At 42.9% G+C, this 22,761-nt stretch overlaps 1 protein-coding gene across 6 annotated transcripts in view; it reads right to left on the bottom strand.

The window, feature by feature from the left end:
- LOC126267249 (uncharacterized) overlaps positions 1-22,761 on the bottom strand; it is a 698,963-nt gene that overhangs the window by 564,319 nt on the left and 111,883 nt on the right. For 2 of the 6 annotated variants that reach the window (XM_049972258.1, XM_049972259.1), the window contains exon 1: positions 2,225-2,302. The exons of 3 other annotated variants lie outside the window; for them this stretch is intronic. The gene's annotated coding sequence lies outside the window, so the exon portion shown is untranslated. Of the gene's footprint in view, positions 1-2,224; positions 2,303-12,756; positions 12,837-22,761 lie in introns of those variants that run through there. One more of the 6 variants, XM_049972267.1, reaches the window with a different exon arrangement.

The raw sequence follows: 22,761 nt of genomic DNA, 5'->3' as shown, positions 1-22,761 counted from the left end.
GGTCAGTAGGCAGTACAGCTGAAGAGGAATGGACATCTCTAGAAAGGGCGATTACAGAAGTTGGAAACAAAAACATAGGTACAAAGAAGGCAGCTGCGAAGAAACCATGGGTAGCAGAAGATATACTTCAGTTAATCGATGAAAGGAGGAAGTACAAGAATGTTCCAGGAAATTCAGGAATACAGAAATACAAGTCGCTGAGGAATGAAATAAACATGAAGTGCTGGGAAGCTAAGACGAAAAGGCAGCATGAAAAATGTGAAGGAATCGGAAAAGAAACGATTGTCGGAAGGACAGACTCAGCATACAGGAAAGTCAAAACAACCTTCGGTGACATTAACAGCAAGGGTGGTAACATTAAGAGTGCAACGGGGATTCCACTGTTAAATGCATTGGTGAAAGCGGAAAAACGGATAGGTGGAAAGAATATATTGAAAGCCTCTACGGGGGGGGGGGGGGAGATTTGTCTGATGTGACAGAAGAAGAAACAGTAGTCGATTTAGAAGAGATAGTTAATCCAGTACTGGAATCAGAATTTAAAAGAGCTTTGGAGGACTTAAGGTCAAATAAGGCTGAAGGGATAGATAACATTCCATCAGAATTTCTAAAATCATTGGTGGAATTTGCAACAAAACAACAGTTCACGTTGATGTGTAGAATGTATGAGTCTGGTTAGATACCATCTGACTTTCAGAAAAGCATCATCCACACAATTCCAAAGAGCTGAGAAGTGCGAGACTTATCGCACAATCAGCTTAACAGCTCATGCATCCAAGTTGCTTACAAGAATAGTATACAGAAGAATGGAAAAGAAAACTGAGGATGTGCTAGATAACGATCAGTTTGGCGTTAGGAAAAGTAAAGACACGTGAGAGGCAATTCTGATGTTGCGGGTAATAATGGAAGCAAGACTAAAGAAAAATCAAGATACGTTCATAGGATTTGTCGACCTTGAAAAAGCGTTCGACCGTGTAAAATGATGCAAGATGTTCGAAATTCTGGAAAAAGTATGGGTAAGCTATAGGAATAGACTGATAATATACAATATGTACAAGAGCCAAGAGGGAATAATAAGAGTGGTCGATCAAGAACGACGTGCTCGGATTAAAAATGGTGTAAGGCAGGGATGTAGTCTTGCACCATTACTGTCCAATCCGGACGTCGAAGAAGAAATGAGGGACAGAAAAGAAACGTTCAGGAGTGCAATTAAAATTCAAGGTGCAACAATATCAATGATACGATTCGCTGATGACATTGCCGTCCTGAGTAAAAGTTAAGAAGAATTACGTAATCTGCTGAATGGAATGAAGTGTTTAATTAGTACAGAATATGAACTGAGATTAAATCGAAGGAAAACGGAAGTAATGAGTAGTAGCAGAAATGAGAACAGCGAGAAACTTAACGTCAGGATTGACGGTCACGAAGTAGGTAAAGTTAAGTAATTGTACTATATAGGCAGCAAAATAATCAATGACGGAGGGAGCAAGCATGACATCAAAACGAGACTAACACTGGCAAAAAGGCCATTCCTGGCCAAGAGAAGTCTATTGGTACCGAACATAGGCATTAATTTGAGGAAGAAATTTCTGATAATGTACGTCTGGAGTACAGCACTGTGTGGCAGTGAAACATGGACTGTGGGAAAACCGAAACAGAAGAGAATCGAAGCGCTTTAGATGTGGTGTTAGAGACGGATGTTGAAAATTAGGTAAGGAACGAGCAGGCTCTGCACAATGATAGGGTATCTCTTATGACATGAAAGAATGACTTCCGTGGTGCTAGAGAAAGCTGTAGACGGCAGTAACTGTAGAGGAAGGCAGAGAGTGGCATACATGCAGCAAATAACTGAGGACGTGGGTTGCAAATGCTACTCGGAGAGGATGACACAGGAGAGGAATTCAGTAGATTGATGACCGAAAAAGATATGATTAAGAAAAACGTTGATTGGCTGTTACTGCGTTAGAATATCATAAAAGTTTCATTTAGCGTAAGGTAGTAAAAAGGTACCTAATAACATGATTAGACCCTACTTCTAAGAGCGGAACAACACCAATGTACGTGTGCTACAGCTGTTGACCAATATCGTGTTTGTTTACATCAAGTTTATTCTTATGATGAACATAGCAGAAGTGCTGCCAACTGAGTTGTGACGTAGAGCGGAGCGACTTCCGGCCTGGCCAGCTGGCCGCGTTCAGAATAGGTCAGCGCCTGTGGACACACTCACCGCCGTCCCCGCACTGCCACGCCGCTGCCCGCGCGCCACTGCGGCCGGCCTGCCGACGCCACGCCGGCGCGCTAACCGCCGTTGCGTAAGCTACGCACGCCTGACGCACTTATCGCGTAGCCCCCCACTCTCGAGGAGGCTGCGGCTCTGGCCGTCGTCATCCTACAACGGCCGGTTCCCAGCACGGAGCGGCGAGCGCTTTCCGCCGCGTCAAGGCGTCACGTGGGAGCGCCAGCCGCTGCAGTCTGCCTGAACACTGAAATGCGAGAGGCCGATTCCTCACTACAACAGAAGGAGCAGCTACCAGGTGTTCCAAAAGCTTACACACACCATACCGCTGCTTGCCTTTGCAATCAGTGGTTACAAAGGGTCCTCATGCGCATGAGGGGAGTTTATTTTTCGCTAAATTCATTAACCATATACGGAGTGCAGGAGTCAGTAACTAATACAACAAACAACTATCGTAATTCTTGTTTTACGGCCACTACGCCGTGTACAAGGCATATTTATGTGCATGAAGTTTCATCTTCTAGTGCTAAAGTTATCATTAGAGCATGGAGACACACAGATAGTAGTTTCAGACTTAAATAAGTTCAGGATCGCGGAGGGGCGCGCCGACACGAATTAGGAAGGATGCAGCCGGAAAGAGTTGACGCCTTCTGCTTCGTTTGTCATTAAAGCCGTCGGCACAGGGAACGTACTGTCGAACGTTAAAGTTGAGCGTGCCAAGTTCGACATGCTGCTGAACGCTCAGGAACTATGCGACTTGTGCATTCGGTACGTGGGCCCCACCGTGGTATACGCGATCGCTACGCACTCTAGCGGCAGTTGAGGGATGTTCCTAGTTCGTAAATCACATTGTTCACTCAACGGGCGCGCTTAAAATTCCCAAGTTAGCTCTATTAAAACGCACATTCCCTCCATCGTCCACGAAAAGAAAAGTACCATGTCCAATTAATAACGACACCGGCTTATAAAAGCTCCATTTTAAACAGTGCAGTATAAATTTGGAATACTTCTCCGCGTCAGATAAGCATTACTTCATCATTCACACATTTTAGTAAAACCTCAAGGTCAGTCTTACTTGATCACTGTTCCTACCCAGTAGCAGAATCTTTGCAACATGTGAATTACGAAGCGTAAAAGGAAAAAAAGGAGCAAAATATCTTCATACAAGTAGCGCAAGCTGTCCTGTAGATTGAGCCAAAGGAACAAAGTCACCTCAACAAATATTATAGTATATACTTATATTAAACTAATAATAAAGTATCAGAACCTAATAAAAACACGAATGTTAGGAAAAAGAATTTGGAACTTGCAAGACTCGAACCACCGCCCCAACCAACAACTCAGTAGCTGATAGTGACGCCAGTCTAATAACACTACACGCTGCACCAGTAACATACGTTACAGCAGTAACAGACCCCTAGGGTCTAGTCATGGTATGTTAGGTCCTGCAGGAAACCTTAATGGTAGATATGTTATTAATTGAAATTTAATTATTAAAAATTGTACCAAGAACAATGCGGTTTGGGTGCATCATCAGTGTGTGGCTGGCTTCAAATAGCCTACTCCCATAATACGCAAGTTACAATAATTCTTTTGCCAAGAATATGATGTTTCTCATTATTTTATTGGAACGAATCACACACAGTTAACAACGGGTTTTCCAGTGCTTCTCAATGTGCTAGTGCTCAGAAAGGGCATATATAAAGGGTGTTTCCAAAATTACCGGTATATTTGAAACGGCAATAAAAACTAAACGAGCAGCGATAGAAACACACCGTCTGTTGCAATATGCTTGGGACAACAGTACATTTTCAGGCGGACAAACTTTCGAAATTACAGTAGTTACAATTTTCAACAACAGATGGCGCTGCAAGTGATGTGAAAGATATAGAAGACAACGCAGTCTGTGGGTGCGCCATTCTGTACGTCGTCTTTCTGCTGTAAGCGTGTGCTGTTCACAACGTGCAAGTGTGCTGTGGACAACATGGTTTATTCCTTAGAACAGAGGATTTTTCTGGTTTTGGAATTCCACCGCCTAGAACACAGTGTTGTTGCAACAAGACGAAGTTTTCAACGGAGGTTTAATGTAACCAAAGGACCGAAAAGCGATACAATAAAGGATCTGTTTGAAAAATTTCAACGGACTGGGAACGTGACGGATGAACGTGCTGGAAAGGTAGGGCGACCGCGTACGGCAACCACAGAGGGCAACGCGCAGCTAGTGCAGAAGGTGATCCAACAGTGGCCTCCGGTTTCCGTTCGCCGTGTTGCAGCTGCGGTCCAAAAGACGCCAACGTCCACGTATCGTCTCATGCGCCAGAGCTCACACCTCTATCCATACAAAATTCAAATGCGGCAACCCCTCAGCGCCGCTACCATTGCTGCACGAGAGACATTCGCTAACGATATAGTGCACAGGATTGATGACGGCGATATGCATATGGGCAGCATTTGGTTTACTGACGAAGCTTATTTTTACCTGAATGGCTTTGTCAATAAACAGAACTGGCGCATATGGGGAACCGAAAAGTCCCATGTTGCAGTCCCATCGTCCCTGCATCCTCAAAAAGTACTGGTCTGGGCCGCCATTTCTTCCAAAGGAATCATTGGCCCATTTTTCAGATCCGAAACGATTACTGCATCACGCTATCTGGACATTCTTCGTGAATTTGTGGCGGTACAAACTGCCTTAGACGACACTGCGAACACCTCGTGGTTTATGCAAGATGGTGCCCGGCCACATCGCAAGGCCGACGTCTTTAATTTCTTGAATGAATATTTCGATGATCGTGTGATTGCTTTGGGCAATCCGAAACATACAGGAGGCGACGTGGATTGGCCTCCCTATTCGCCAGACATGAACCCCTGTGACTTCTTTCTGTGGGGACACTTGAAAGACCAGGTGTACCGCCAGAATCCAGAAACAATTGAACAGCTGAAGCAGTACATCTCATCTGCATGTGAAGCCATTCCGCCAGACTCGTTGTCAAAGGTTTCGGGTAATTTCAATCAGAGACTACGCCATATTATTGCTACGCATGGTGGATATGTGGAAAATATCGTACTATAGAGTTTCCCAGACCGCAGCGCCATCTGTTGTTGACAATTGTAACTACTGTAATTTCGAAAGTTTGTCTGCTTGAAAATGTACTGTTGTCCCAAGCATATTGCAACAAACAGTGTATTTCTATCGCTGCTCGTTTAGTTTTTATTGCCGTTTCAAATATACCGGTCATTTTTGAAACACCCTGTATATATAGGCTTGAAATGAATGCCAATATGGCGTCTCAACTCTGTACTGAAGGGAGACTACGTGCGTGTGACGTAGGTGGCGTTGTGCCATCTCATTGGTCAACGCTCAGACGCACGTTCAGAATATCTGACGTGCTTGATATTGCTCTGCACTTTCGGAAAGACTCCCGAACGTGCTATTCCACGCTATGACGTCAGAAACTCGGCACGTTCAACGCTCAACGTTCGGATGCACGGTCCGTGTGCCGATGGCTTAAGGCCCACTGCCTATTTATATCGTTCTTATTGTCTGGTTTTTTTATGCTTTTGGATTTCTATGGCCTCTTTGTACATCCTAGCAGGGTAATGATTGGATCTTAATGCTAAAGCAAACCACGCCAAATCGTCTCCACTTTTCTTTTAACCGTCAGTCTCCTGAGTGGTTTGACGAGGCGAATTCCTGTCCTGTGCCAACCTCTCCATCTCAAGTATAGCCCTTGCAACCTATGTCATCAATTATTTGCTGGATGTATTCCAGTCTCCCTCTTCCTCTATAGTTTTTACCTTCTACAGCTCCCTTTAATACAATGGAAGTTATTATCCCATCCCTTTTTCTTGTCAGTGTTTTTCACATTTCCCTTTCCTCTCCGATTCTGTGCAGAACCTCCTCATTCCTTACCTCATCTCTCCACCTAATTTTTAACATTCGTTTCTTGCACGACATCTCAAATGTTTCTGTTCTCTTCTGTTCCGGTTTTCCCACAGTCCATGTTTCACTACCTTACAATACTGTGCTTCAAACGTGAATTCTCAGAAATTTCTTTCTCAAACTAAGGTCTATGTAAGATACAAGTAGACCTCTCTTGGCCAGAAATGCTCTTTTTGCCAGTGCTAGTCTGCTTTTGATGTTCTCCTCGCTCCGTCCATTATTTGTTATTTTGCTGCCTAGGTAGTAGAATTCCGTAACTTAATCTACTTCGTGATCATCAGTCCTGATATTAAGTTTCTCGCTGTTCCCTTCTCTGCTCTTTCTCATTACTTTCGTCTTTCTTCGATTTACTCTCAATCCATTCAAGATAGCAATGTCATCATCGAATCTTGCCACTGATATCCTTTTACCTTGAATTTTGATTCCACTCTTGAACTTTTCTTTTATTTCCATCATTGCATCTTCGATGTATAGATTGAGCAGTAGGGGCGAAAGACTACGTCTCTGTCTTACACCCTTTTTAATCCAAGCACTTCGTTCTTGGTCTTCCACTCTTATTCTTCCCTCTTGGCTCTTGTACGTGTTGTATATTTACCCGTCTCTCCCTATAGCTTACCCCCGTTTATCTCAGCTTTTCGACTTGCGCCATTTTACATTGTCGAACGCTTTTTCTATGTCGACAAATTCTATGAATTATATCAATTTTCCATTAGGCTTGCTTCTATTATCTACCGCAACTTCAGAACTGATTCTTTGGTGCTTTGACCTTTCCTGAAGCCAGACTGATCGTCATCTAACGTGTCAACAGTTTTCTTTTCCATTCTTCTGTGTATTATTCTCTTCAGCAGCTTGGGTGCATGAGCTGTTAACGCACATCAAGAGCTAAGAAGTCTTCGGAATTATGTGAACGAGATGATATACCTTCACGCCATCGTGAATAGTCTTTCTGTTGTCACTTCCCCAAACGATTTTAGGAATTCTGGTGATATGGTTTCTATCCATTTCGAATTATTTTATCTCAAGTTTTCATAAGCTCTTTTAAATTTTGATTCCTGGTACTAGGTCCCTCTCTCTTCTATATCGACTCCTGTATCTCCTCCTATCGCATGAGGCAAGTCTTCAGCCTCCTACAGACCTTCAATGTACTCTTTCCACCCAACCGCTCTCTCCTCTACATTTAAAAGTGGCATGCCCACTGCATGCTTAATCTTATACTTGTAAGTTCACTGAAGTTTTTTTTCTTAGTTATCCTACACTTTCCATTTATTTCATTCCACAGTGACTTGTACTTCTGATTCCTGAATTTCTCTGAACATTTTTGTACTTCCTTCTTCCATCAATGCACTAAAAACTCTATAACAAGCTCCAGATACCCCTCGTGCAGGGACTCAACTCCAACTCCTGCAGTACTCAAATCTTCCTAGAAGACAGCCTTAACAGGGTGGGCAGGCTAAAACAAAAGTTGTAATGAAAGTTGTTCGTCTCGAAAGGGGGCATCCAGTGACATTAAACTCGTCCACCTGGCCCTACCCCAGGGGCTGCGAGGGGGTCAACTTTCAAATCTTCAGCAGGAAGCGCCAAATTTTATTGCGGATTCGGATTGTATGAAAAAAAATTCGTAACTTTTGTATGGAACAATTTTATTGCTGCGCGATTGATGACACTGTAATCGACACAAGTCAGAACTGATTGCAAGCTGTTGAAAAGCGGTAGGGAAATGTTCGATATTTTAACCACTGTCTGCGATACATTTTGTACCATTCAAATAACTGTCTGTGAGGCTCGGACGGCGAACATGCGTCGTAGTCCCCGGGCCCACTCTCGCTGTAGGTGCAACACCTCTAGGTGCAAGGAAGTAGTTCCACTGTGTCGAGAGCGGCTGTGACTGTACCGAAAACAAAGGACAAGATTGACGATTGAGAGAGGCTCGATATTACTCATCCATCAAACGGTGCCAAGTGGAGTGCCTCAAGGCTTAGTTCTCAGCCCTCTTCTAGTGTTAGTATACATACGAGATATGGAGAAATGGACAAACTCTGGGTTAAAACTTTCAGTATGGAGATGTTTTATGCCTTTTTTCTACAAATCAAAATGTCGAATATCTTTGTCAACCTACAGAGAGGGCCATTTAATGCATTAATCCGTTGGTTGGATGTCAACGGTCTAACAGTTTAAGTTGAGAAATCTTCTGTAGTTTAAGTCAGCCGCAGAAGGATGCGATCGACTAGCTTAGGCATTTCATGATTGGGGCTCTCCTTCCTGCTGGTGACTAAAGCGAAATTCTGAAGTGTGGTTCTTGACATGCGCTAAGCAGGAAACAGCTGGTACTTAGTCGGGTGGAGACTCTTGCCTGCTCTTTATCATGTAGAAGGGCAGGAAGGCAGCAGTTGAGTAAGCAGTGAGATAACGTTATCTCCCACATTGTTCACTATGTACGTTAACCAAGGCTTAAAAAAATTAAGGAAATTTGCAAAGGAAGTTAAGGGTCAGGAAGAAGTAACAAAAACTTTAAGGTGTTGGTGAAATTGTAATTCACTTCAGATGAATGGACAAGACCTTGAAGACAAGTCATAAGATGAACATTAACAAATGCAAAACAAGATTAATAGAACATGCTTGATTTAAATCAGACGATATTGGGGGAATTGCGTAGATTTATAGACAAGTTTTGCTATTTGAATAGCAATATAACTCACCATATAGAATGAAACAGAATACTGGATGAGCAGATGAGAACTTAACGATTTCAAAAATTCATACAAACGAAACAGTACAACTCATTCGCTTCAAACCTTATACTTTTAACATAGAATCTCTGGAAGTTTCTTACGAGTTACGAGTCCAGGGGCTTGAAAAGTGCTCCTCGAGTCACACGAAAAACTACCAGACGATGTTCAGACTCTTCCCTAATCTAGTGAAACATTGCGTGGCTGTGGAAAGGACTGTGGCAGGAGCGGGACAAATATTTTGTCTTGTACATACCAGCCCAGGATAGCCGCGATGTCCGGGGCGCCATGTCACGGTTCGCTCGGCTCCCCCCGTTGGAGGTTCGAGTTTTCCCTCGAGCAGGGGTGTGTGTGTTATCCTTAGCGTAAGTTAGTTTAAGTTAGTTTAAGTAGTTCGTAAGCTTAGGGACCGACGACCTCAGCAGTTTGGTCCCATAAGACCTTACCACAAGTTCCAAATTTCTTGTACATAATCCCATAAAAAATCACAAGCGTTTAAGTACGGTGTTCGTGATGGTCATCTGCACCACACATGATTATCATAAACTGCACGGCCGAGAAATCGTCCAGTCAGATGTGGGCTTAGGTGTTCATGTACAGTCAGTGGAAGAAAGGAGGTGCACGATGTCGTACAATCAAGTTGATGAGTCTTCTTCCAGTATAGGCAGAGGCCACAAAGAGAGCATGTCGAGGTAGTAAATGCCTGTGACAGTTTTCTCCATTAGAAAAAGGGCTGTAAATCTTCTCCTTGGATAATGCAAAGAACACATTTACCTTTGGCGAATCTCTTTCATGTTCAATAGAGAAATGAAGATTTCCGGTTCCCCAAAATCAAACACGGTGCCGATTGCCTTTGTCAGAGTGAAACGTTGCTTCGTTACTGTAAATTAACGTCTTCGATGAGTCGTTGTCACCGTTCATTCTTCTCAACATCTCGGCGAAGAAATAAGATCAAGCAACTTTTCCTGGAAAAGGTGCCTGGTAAAAATGCAGTACACATGGCAAAATGCGCAAGCTTTTCCACAGGATTTTGGAAACGATTGTTTTTGGGATCTGAAGCTCACGACGTGTTGATTTCTGTGGACTTCACTGGAATGACACTCGAAAGCGACCAACATTTTGCTCCGATACAGGAGGCCGACCAGGGCTTTTGCCTTTGCATACACAGCCCTTCTCTTCAAACTGAATGTACCATGCATAAATGGAGACTCAGCTTGGTGGCTCCTGGTGAACGTGTGTGCGACATTCTTATAGAGTAGCAGAGACCGACTCCTTTTTTTGCTAAGTGAAGGACATATCAGGTATTCTGTTGCGGTGTAGTTGCCAGTTTATATTCTAGCAGTCTGCAACACAAGAATTGCGCCTAACCGTAAAAAAAAGAATAAAAAACAAATGCAGAGACGCTCTATTAACAGGTCAAGGCTTGAAGCGAGTGAACTGTACCGTTGCGTTTACATAAACTTATGAATGTGTACAGTTATTTTGTACATACTCTGTATAAATTTTAAATCTGCAATAGCAAGAAAAGCTCTTGTGAAAAACAGAAAAATGTTAACATCTAGGAGGGGTAGACACATGAAAACCGAACGCCCGCCAGAATGGGACCATGGAATGGTTCCATTCAAAAGTAATACGCGCTTAGACATTTATGCAACTGGGTGCGGAGCCGATCAATTCGTGTTTCGCAAAATGCCGGCGGCCGCTGACGTATCCACAACAAACGCAGCCACTCTTCCACTTCCTCGTCCGACTGAACCCATGTCCACGCGTGCCCTCCTTCAGGCCGTCAAAGAATTAAAAATCGCACGTTGAAAGGTCCGGACTACCAGTCACTTAAGAGTAGCCTTCGTTTCATTGGTAGTGTGGGGGCGGGCGTTAGCTCGCAGCAGGACGATTCCGTTCTACAACGTATCGATAGCCCGAGGGCAAATCCAACAGTGGGTACATTCCACATCCACTCTGTCAAAAAATCCAGAGCTGTTCATACAAGTTCTGGTAAGGTCGTGATGACCTCATACGACTGCAGGGCCCTCTGTACTTCGAGTTCTTCAAGCGTGAAACCACAGTCGACGTGTAGCGCTATGAAGAGACTCTGCAGAGACTGTGACGCACTATACAGTCCAAATACCCTGAAAAGTTGTTGGACCGACGTGTTCTGTTGGACGATAACGGCCGCTACCCCACTGAAGAGGAGGAATTGGTTGAAAAACACAGCATCATCCTCCTTATAACCCTGATCTTTCACAGTGTGATTTTCCCATCTTTGGCTACTTGAAGAAAGACCTGAGTGGACGTCAGTTTCATTCGGACGAGGAAGTGGAAGCGTGGGTGCGGTCGTGGATCCGTCGGCGGCCAACCGCGTTTTACGAAACAGGAATGTTTTCATTTGACTGTCCTCTTTCCTTAAGGTATCTGCATGGAGAATAAATTCCTACGGAACCGACGTAGACGAAATACAGACTAGAAAAGAATAGAAGATTTTCACCATCTGATGGTTCAAATGGCTGAGCACTATACGACTTAACTTCTGAGGTCATCAGTCGTGTAGAACTTAGAACTAATTAAACCTAAGGACACCACATACATCAATGCCCGAGGCAGACTGTAGCGCCTAGAACCACACGGCCACTCCGGCCGGATTTGACCATCTGATTCTAAGGAAGAATGCTAAAGATATTATGGTCGGGCATGTTAGGTAACTAGTGAAGTGGTACTGAATTTAACCGGTTAGAAAAAAGTTTCGGCACAACTTGAGGAAAAGAAGGGATTGGCTGACTGGATACATGCTGCGGCTCTATGAAAACATGAAAATTATTCAATAGAATGAAGTAGTAGGTGGGTAGGGTGGTTGCTGGGGACGGGGGATGAAGATTGTGGATGAAGAACAAGCCTTGATTATAGTAAAAAGGTCAAGACGATGCAGGTTGCACTAGTAGCTTCAAAACGAAACACTCAGAATGAAAAAAAGAAATATTTGGTGTTCGACAAAAAGAGGTTGGCTTAACAGCGACTATTTTATTATGCCAGACGAAGAGTCACACACTGAGATGAAAAGACAAGGCGTTAGTAGACTACCGGGGACAGCTTCTTCTAACCAGCCTTCGGACTATAGACGACAACTTGTAATACCATAGTTAAGATACCAAATGTTTTTTCTGATTAGTTATGGTTTATATAAATTATGTTTTCTTTGATGTGTAATCTCTGATATGCTGGAAAGACGTATAATATGTTTTCTTTTCACCGTTTAAACAGTTTGCCTCATTTGGATGAAGATGACTTTAATAATGTTTTTTGTTGTTGTTGTTGAATAGGTAACATGTGTAAATGAAAGAATTTTGTAAAAGTTTGTATATACAACTGTGTATATACTGATTCACAGTTAGGAATTTTGAATTGTACAAATGAAAACTTGGTGTAATTCCCCTCTGCAACGAAAGTGAGTTAGCGCGCGCAAAACGTGATTGATGCGAAGGAAAAGGTGGAAACGATAGTCAGTCGGATAATAACAACCGTACAGTCAGCAACTAGTAATTGGAAGGTGCATTGTGCAGGTGCCGAGTGAGGCTTTCAGTGCTTGGAGATATTACAGAAAAGCCTCGGGTGGATGAATGGCTCTAATGCATTGCTCTATTGCTAGAAAATACCATAAAAGCTGATGATCGTCACCAAGAAGAGTATAACAGAGAATACCACTTCCAACGGTAAGTCCACCAGTTCTTAAGTACTCGCCACCAACATTGCGCAATCACTTCAGCAGAAAGGAGAAGTCAGAACTTTTGGAAAGTGTATGGATCAGCACATTTACTAACGTATGTGTAAATATAAGATAACTCATGTTAAATTCGTGTACCAACCTTGATTTGTTTCCTATCATGATACCTCTTAGGATCCACTCCTCTTGAACAGTGATTTCCGAGTACCCTGATCATGAGAACTGGTGAAAAAGAAAAACCAAGTGTTTAATTACTTTAGCTTAAACATGAGTACTAAAAAGTTGCCTAAAATTACTGAGGATTTTATTGAAGTTGAGGGAGGAAGTAAATGTTGCTTTTATGAAGACCTCCCCAGTAATTCAACTGCTTTAGTTCAGTGTCAGTGAAAGGGTTGAGAGAATTAACTGATTTAATGCTGTCTGAAAATAATAACGTTTGCGCTGATGATAAATAGGCAACACAATTTTGATGTTGGTTAGAAGTAAATGACATTAAAGCCATATTTAAAAATCATGTTGAAAAGATATTCTGCATTGACTGTCATAAAATTCTTATTAGGTGAGTGGAAGTTGTGGAAGAGTGTTTCCAAAGTTTGCTTTCTTCAATTTGTTCACAAAAGTGTGTTCAGATTGTTTTATGGAGATGGTCAAGATAAAGGGTACCCCATTTTAAGTTGCTCAAAATCCATAAATTTACTTGATTGTTGAATATACTAAATGCATTTTAATTTAATGTTGAGTTTTGTGTACATTGTGTGATGAAAAGTATGATATCATCTTGTGAGCCCCCACTTACTGTTTTTGTCTTACTGAAGATGAAATTACTGAGTCCCTTATTCCTGAGAACAGTTACAACATTACTTATTAAGGAATGTGTAAATCTTTCTACAAGTGAATGTTAGTTGTTCTGCTGTTTAGAAAGTGTCTGATGGAATAGAACTAGGTTCATGTCCATTTTTAGTTTAACATGGATTTCCACTTTTATTGTTGATGAAATAACTTATGCCAGGCAAAATATTTACTGTTAGTGAGTCCCAAAGTGTCAAATGTGTTTGTGGGAACTTTTATTTCCTATTGAAACTGGTTATATCCACTATACCACTTGCCTGCTTGTAAAACGGTTCGTTGCACTTCTGAGAAAGAAGTATAGGTTGTGGTTTTTTCATCAGAACCATTTACTGTTTATTTAACAGAAATGTTTCGCATTTCTAAGCCTAATTAGGCTGGTGACCGTATTATATTTCATTTGAGTAAACGTGATTAGCTGAAACATTTTTTAAATTGGATCTGTCGCTTTCTATGTCCTTAAGTAACACTGATATTAAGTTCGATAAGCCTAAACCATTAGGTATTACTCGGTCACATTTCTTAAATCCTCCCAGAGGGTAACATTAACTGCACCTAAATACCAAAATTGTTTATAAATATTATATCAGTATACTAAACGGTACAGTATAGTGCTATAAACTGGGTAATGTGTATGTTGTGTGAAATCGTTAGCAAGTTGTGAAGCGTCTATTTACTGCACTGTAGTATTAGCTGTCGGTGTAATAGCACTTGTTTCAAGAGACTTTCTTCTACATCATTTAAAAGTTCCGTCCGACTTTTGTTCGTGAAAATTATATTGCGACAGGCTTTAACAATAGTTCCACTTCGCTTAAGTAGAAAATTTTGTCATGTGAGACTCCAGCACGCTTTCAGAACGTAGGTAGTAGACTTATGATGTTACAACACTGATTCTTAGTTATACGACTCAAAAAGAAGAAAGAACTTAACGAGCTGTCAACGACGAGATCCTGATATTTGTGTTAACGTGTTTACGGCAATCGCGAAACCTACATCTTGGTGGCCGGAGGGGAATTCGACATGAGTGCGAGTCCAATGTTTTATACCAGTCCGCCACCTCGCTCGTTAGCAACCAGTATGAATCACCAAGCGATTTTTTTATTTACTGATGGTGTCTTAACTTTGAACTTGAGAAGCAATGTTGGAGTTCAAACACGTAGCTTGTTCGTATTTCAAAAATTATAGATGCACCTAATCAAGATTTTCTTTTGTCATTTTATACGTACATACGCAATGACTAACGTTGGAGAAGTTCGTTTTTAATATTGATGATCAGGTTTTACGTGCTCTGCATTAGCTTTCGTTGTAAACATGCGAGTTTCACATTTAAACCATTTATGCAGTACTGTGATCTGTAAATGTCAATCCAATCAAAGTGATTTGCTATTCCGGAACAAGTAAGATAGGTTGCAGTTTGCACAGCAGTGCAAATGAAGCTTCAATTTCGCAATACTCTGCAGTAATTAATCTACGTGTGTCAAACAACGCTACTCTTTATTTTAGATTCTCGTGTAAGGAGGAACAAATATGACGAGATACTTAATCAATCAATAAAGGTAATAAACCTGCTTTTATTTCAGTCATTCAAGATCTGAAGGTGCATTAGCGAGTTCAAAATCATAAAACAATAATACGAAGACGTAAAAATGCTGTTTTCGCTCTGTTTCTTTTTCTATACATCTATGACGTCGGATATTTAAAATGCGAAAGGGTGGTATTTTTTTATCATTACACTGACCTTAAGCAGACGGTTACAAATACGTAAAATTCTTTGTAATTTAACGAACAAATCATTTTTCCTAAAATATCCTTGACTGAAACCATATCGTGCTATCTGCCTGCTTGTATTCAATTAAAACACGAAACTGAAAAAATAGAACTTTACTCTGCTACACAGCCCCACCTAGCGGGGGCTAAAGCGCTACTAAAACAACATTAAACTTTTAATTAGCCTGCTTCTTCGTGTAAGGAATGCATTTCCTGCTCGCAGGGGTAATTTCTGTGCCCTGTACTATTGATTTCTTAAAGTCCAGCTACTGGTTGTCGTGTGGGCGAAGGAGAGAGGTGGGCGAGGTACGGGAAGTGAAGAGAGCAATTGTACAGCATAAAAAATTTAAACTGGTAACCTCAATATTACTTTTATCAAGCGAGAGAGCTACAAAAACATATATCAATTACACCAAAAAGTAAGCCAAAATTCACGTAGTGATATTGTTCAGTGGAGTCAACAGACACAGACAATAATTCCACTAACATGTAACAGAACAAATGATATTTACAAACAACAGAGACATATACATAAATGTCTACACCGCTTACTGTGGGCTAACTTGAAACACATGGGAAATTATGAAGAAATGGAAAGATCGCACAGAGATAATGTACGTCAGAAAAGATTGCGCTACTACGAAGTACAGAGCAGAGGCACGAAGAGATAAAGGAAGATATCGGAAGAGATGACAGCAACTCTCTGGATGAAGTAGTCTCAAGCACTCTACGTATTGCATGACCATAACCACGTAGCTGAACCACGAGAATTTTTGTATATATTCTTTTTAGTAAGTAAGGCGCATTTTATCGGAATTCTACCAACATATCTAAGACTTCCTTGCGGTGGTACCACCTTTTACGCTTCCTCGCGTAATTGATTTGACAGGACTTGAGTTTAATAACTACCTCATTAACAGACGTTCTTATATTAAGTAAAATGAACTCAGCCCGAACAGGCCATGAAGGCCCAACGGACTGACCAGGCGCCGTATTATCCTCAGCCCAGCAGTGTCTCTGAATGCGGAGATGGAGGGGCATGTGGTCAGCACACCGCTCTCCCGGCCCTATGTCAGTTTACGAGACTTCTCAATCAAGTAGCTCCTCAGTTTGGCTCACAAGGGCTGAGTGCACCGAGCTTGCCAGCAGCTCTCGGCAGATCGGATGGTCACTCAGCCAAGTGCTAGCCCAGACCGACAGCGCTTAACTTTGGTGATTTGACGGTAACCTACGTTACCACAGCGGCAAAGCTGTTAGATCTTATATTAAATAGGAAATAGAATTACATTTGTTTACCGTGTGACGCTTATTCAAAATGGTTCAAATGGCTCCAAGCACTCTGGGACATAACATTTGAGGTTAGCAGCCCCCTAGACTTAGAACTACTTAAAGCTGACTAACCCAGGGACATCACACACATCCATGCCCGAGGCAGAATTCGAACCTGCGACCGTAGCAGCAGCAAGGTTCCGGACAGAAGCGCCTAGAACCGCTCAGCCACAACGGCCGTCCGTGCAACGCTTGTCGACACACTGTAGTTATCGTGAAGATCTTAGGCTTCGTACGGTGGCGCCATCTATTAGCGGTTCTGGGAAAAGTGCCCGAAGCGGCCGGTTTTAGCACTGTTGTGAGCCTGCGACCAGGAAGATACCGAAGGACTTGTGCACTGTCACCTGCAGGTGGCTGGTGGAGCAACAGGAAGTGTCTGACGGTCACCAAGTTTTCTACAGCACGTTGCAAGGTGGCGTTGGGATTGAAATTCCAATCATCACCCAGCGCTATATGAATCGTAATAATCTATGATGCCTCGGAATATTATACGAGCTGAAGGTCCAGAAGGAGAAATCTTTTGTGAAATGATACATGGTGTTCTAAGGAAAATGAACTACAATTTGAAATTCCTTCTTTTACCTAATGTGGCTTATTTAATCTAATCTGTGTTTAAATGTCTTCCCTCTCCGGGATTGTGGATTTCCTACTGGCTATAGTGTGTGTGTGTGTGTGTGTGTGTGTGTGTGTGTGTGTGTGTGTGTGTGCGCTCGCGCGCCCTACCGCCGTAGCTCTCACTGGTTCACAACCCCATAACAGGCCAGAGCAATCCACCCACCTCACCGCCTCCCACACCGCACCCAGGGTTACCTGCGGTTCTGCCCCCAGTGAAGGTGGGCTGAATGTTTCGAGCAGCCAGTCGCCTGAATGGCAGGTTATCCAGTCACAACCATAGATCTGGTGAAAACAAGAAACGTGATTCACCACACCACGCAATACGTTTCTGTCGATCCACAGTCCAATCTCGATGTTTCCGTACCTACTACAGTCGTGAGGGTGGTGTTGAGTAAACGTGGAAAGACGTAAGGGTCACGTGCTGCGGTTCTCCAAGTTCAACAATGTGCGTTGACTGGCATGCACCAATCACTTGTGCCTGCATCAGCACTGCTGTCTGCCGTCAGATCTGCCACCGATCGCAGCATGTCCCGCTATCAGAAACCAGTAAGCCTCCGACCTCCATGTCCTGCGATATGTGTAAATGATGTAAACTCACTCACTTGAATCTTCATCTACATCTACATCCATACTCCGCAAGCCACCTGACGGTGTGTGGCGGAGGGTACCCTGGCATAAAAGGACGAAACCGGGGTCGTAGTCAAATAAACAACAGTACAGTCAAATGGCGGTGCGTTCATTTAAAAATCCATGCTGTGTGATGATACATAGACGTGCGCAACACTTTGTCGCCAACTTGTGTTCCGCCGTCCTTCAGCCATAGCCGAACATGTTCTCCCTTTCTTAGATATTCCCAGGCGTCGGTTGTCAGTGGATTTTCCCATTTGCGTCCCCTATTGGTCCTATGATGATTCCCCATTGGCCTTTACTATCCTTATTACATTCCTTACCTCTACATTCTTTACCACGAAACGTGCCTGTGGCATTCAGACTCAAGTTTGGAAGTTGCCTATATTTTTGCTCATCAGTGTGTGCATATGGACGATCTAGGAAAAGAGTAGGCCATTTTTTCGTGTTTATGCGCTCTTCATTCATATTACTCGCGCTACCGCATGCCTTTCCTGCAAACGCTTCCAAATTGCCGGCTGTATAACGGGCGCAGCTAATCCTGGGATGTGAATGGTCCCCTCGGAGCGGCGTGACAAGTGGACGCCAGCCGGCGTTCGTGTGCCCTGGGACGTGCCGCTGTGTGCGCTGGCCACGTGCCACGGTCCCACGTTTGTCAGTGCGGCAGCACACGCCGCTGCCGCACGCGGGCCGGCGCTCGCGTTTGTCATGCGGGCGTGGCGGGCCGCCAGCCGCCGCTGGTGCTCGCAAAGGAAGCCCCAGACTCCAGTCTTCAGATCTACCTGAGTGGCACTTGGCAGCCAGACCCAGTGGTTGCGAGTTACGCAATTTTTCTGAGGTAACTTTGGCGTCCTTGGTGACTGTTAGTTTTGTGGGCATTAGGCCGTGGTCTAAGGCATGTTAAAGTACCTAGCGTTTCTTCTCGTATTGCTGGAGGCATCCACAGTGTCCCTGCGGCTAGGGCCCTATTCTGTATCGTTCATACCGAACGGTGTAGTAGGTTAGTCTCGATAGTGAAGTCATTTTCGGTTCTTTATCGAAATATCCTATTCAGTATGCTTCTGAAACTTGTTACCGAACGGTCCTTCCACCGATTTTACGACAATTGTACCGAGAGGTTTTGGATTTCGGTCTTGCCCTGTCGATCGGTGAACTGTCGTTTATGTACACCTATAATTTGTTGTTTTAAACATATTTAGCGGTTTTAGGTTTGGATTTAGTCATTGTGTTACTAAAGAATCACCAGAGGACGCTTTCAGTTGGAAAATGAGTTAGACTATTTTCCTTTGTCAGAAATATGGTTAGGTTAGGTTGTTGCTGTGTATGATTACATAAAATAACCTTTTTGGTCAATATTCTCTCAAAATACGTGTTATTTTTATGCAAATAAGAGTTTAAACATCATTAAATACCAAGACATCGACTCTGCTTACGTATATTACAAGAGTGTGCATTGGTGTTACTAGTGCCTTTGTGTACTTATTTCCCACAAATGGATTAGTTAGTAATTATCGAAACGTGTTTACAACTTTCAAGTAACAACGGAAAGCAATTATGTGAAGCCAGATATTGGAAATGTTCCAAACTATCACGCATTTATGACACACACAGCACCGTTTGGCAACGAAGTCAGCCTACGTTCCTCTGCAGAATACTACAAGAATTGAGCACTGTGTGTCTGTTGTTTGGGGTGGCTAAGTGGATGCCGGCACGGTAGCTCAGCGTGTTCGGTCAGAGAGCCGGTTGGTGGAGGCTAATATTTTTTTCGTCTTCAGATATGCAACACGTTCTGAGACGTTGTTATTCGTGTAAGTTAAGATTTTTCTGCATTATTCGTTATTACTTACATGTAAAAGCGCAGTTACTCAGTAATGATTTCGTGATTTGTGTGTGTTTAAAACACGAAATATGAAATTGTTCGCGATGAAATTGCTGTGAGTGAAACAACCGACAGTGACCTTTATTTTTTTCCGTCAGAAATTATTCACCATTTATTCCGAATATGTAGTGATTTCGGAGTATGCGGTTGGAGAGGAATCTAAGAGCACAACTTGAACTACTGGGAATGTAACCAGCAGCAGTCATCTTCATAACCTTGCTTGTCACAAGTATTTATCTGCGATAGGATCCTCAAGCACAGTAGACAGTGATGAAAGATCGCTGCCGTAATATTTTTAGACTGTCGCACGCAGTGCGCATGCGCTGATCTGCGGCCGCTTGCTTTTGATTGGCTTGCGCGACACGAACCGACAACAGCGCTTCGGTTCTTTAGACCCGAACGGTATCGCTACCGAAATGCATACTGAACAATGAAGGGACTAATTCGAGTACTAGACCTTTCGGTGCTCTTGAGAACTGAAACGATCGGCACAATGGCGGGAAGATATAGAATAGGCACCCTGTCAAGTGTACCGTGACGTCTGCACGTTATCGAAAACTCGTTATACAACACGTGATTGGTCCTTTGGTTTCTTCACAGCTACGCTCTTCCCGTTTTCGTGCAAGACGCGGCGACACCTCATGTCGCTCGACAAGTGAAAGATCTGCTTAATGTAACCTTCCACGACGCTTTTCCAGACACGTGACCTGCAGGGTCATCTTGTCTGAATACAGTGATATTTGGTTCTGGGCATATCTAAAAGAACGCGTTTATCGGAGACACATTCGGTCGCTACCTGATGTGAAGGCCAGTATATAGCAACACACTTCTCAGATACCACGAGAACTGCTGCGAGCAACTTTTGATCACATTGTTTTATTGATGCAGCATCTCGTTCACGTCTCCAGAGCTCATACTGAACAAACTATGTAAGTGGCGGGTAATAAAAAACTCAACATTATGCCTTTCTGACTTGTTTGACTTCCCTGCCCACGTCCGATTCCTATTTATTTATTTATTTATTTAACGTATGGCAGTGCACATCATTTTACGCTTCTTACAAATGTTTGAACAAAGATATACATAAAAAAACACGATAAAATGTACAGATAATGGGCAATACAATTAAATAGAGACACGAAGATTATATATGGTAAATAAAATTTAATACAAACATCAAGATTGTATATAAAGTCTTTTGCTGCGTCTGTTGCCATCAGAAAATCACGTAACTTGCCACTGTATGCTCTTCTGTCGCACTCTTGGACGATGTGGCGGATGGTCTGTCTGTTAACTCCACAGTCACAGTTGTGAGTGGGTGTTTTTCCCCATTTGTGAAGAGTATCTGCACATCTACCGTAATCTGTCCGTACTCTGTTAAGGGATGACCATATTTTACGAGGTAGTTCATATCCGGCCGTCTCTCGATGCAGGGGAGGGCTTGACAATGCTCATGGCACACCTCTCGCCATTGTTCCCTCCAGGTCTTTATTGCATCAAAGTTTATACTTTGTAATTCCTACGCTGTTATCATTGCTGGATGTCTAGACCGAAGTCTGTTTCTTTCCGGGTCAGCCATATCGCAGTGTATAGGGAGCTGGGCGTTGTCGAGTATCTTCCTATATTCCCGGAGAAGAGCCTTCTTGCGACGTAGGTTCGCAGGTGGTATGTGGCTTAGAATTGGCAGCCAATGTGTTGGGGTTGATCTAATGGATCCACTGACCATTCGCATCGTGCTGTTCAGCTGTACGTCGACTTTTTTTTGTGTGTTAACCCTGTTCATCCAGACCGGGGCGCAGTACTCCGCGACCGAGTAGACCAGTCCGAGTGCCGACGTGTGTAGCGTGTCAGCCGAAGAGCCTCAAGTAGTGCCGTACAGCTTCTGGAGAATATTATTCCTCGTCTTTAGTTTGGCAGCATTAGTTTCCAGATGTCGTATATAAGTGAGCACTCTGTCCAAAGTGACCCCAAGGCAATTTGGATGCTCATTAGATCGGAGCCGATTTCCCTCGAGACGAATGTCAAGTTGTTTGCTTGCTAATTTATTATTGAGATGGAAACCTGTAGTTTCGGTTTTTGTAGGATTTGGCTGTAATCTCCATTTACGAAAGAATGTACTTAATGTCTCCAAGTCAGATGTCAAGGTTGTTTCCATGACCTCAAAGTTCTTGTGTTGTGTTGCCAAGACTCAATCGCCTGCGTACCCAAACTTCCTGGAAGATGTGGATGGCATATCGGCAATATATAAGCTGAAAAGCTAATTCATTACATTTGGAAACATTTCCGTGTGCTTTTTCTGCACTCAGAGCGCCAGGTCTGCACCTGGTGGTCAAAATTGGAACTAGCCTCTTCCCGGCATAAATCTGTTCCGCTTTACTGCCCTATAATGTGTACCAAGTTTCACAGTCATGCTATAGTTACAGCGCACATTAGACTCGCGTAAGCAGCTGCACTTTAATTATAATCACTCGATACTTAACAACGCAACGATCAGTTCATCCGACCGCTGCCGAAGATCGCAGCGTATCATCGACGTGTGTTATGGATCTTCTACTGCAGGAAATTAGGGCTTTTTTTGTATGGACTCTTCATTGTGCTGCTTTGCACATCTCCAAAGCTGAGATTGAACAAGATTTTGTCTGCAGTCAGTCACCGTTTAATACGGTCGATTGTTTTGCTTAGCTTTAAACGGGAAAAAAATTTGCCACCAGTCCGTGCCAATTTCGACCTCATATGACATCACATGTAATGCATATCGTCACTATTGTGGCGCATGATGGCCTTACTGTTTGGTGATTATCTGATGTTCTGAATTAGAATATTAGAGTACGTAAAATCATAAACTGTGACCGCTTTCTAGTATCTTTGATGCTAGCAACTTCGTACTTAGCACATAATACTGCTGATATATAAGCAAGTTTTGGCCAGCGTGGATAAAGAAGAGAAAACACGTAATTTTCCTAACTGCAAAGGATATAGTATGTGACGTACGCAAAATGCAAAGTGAATTTGTGGTAGAATAAAGATAAAAACTGCTTTCTTTCATATCACACGTGACTCAAGTACATTAATTAGTATTGTGCT

This window comes from Schistocerca gregaria, chromosome 4, assembly GCF_023897955.1.
Source record: "Schistocerca gregaria isolate iqSchGreg1 chromosome 4, iqSchGreg1.2, whole genome shotgun sequence".
Classification (NCBI taxonomy): Eukaryota; Metazoa; Arthropoda; class Insecta; order Orthoptera; family Acrididae; genus Schistocerca; species Schistocerca gregaria.
This window is presented reverse-complemented; position numbering and strand designations above follow the sequence as displayed.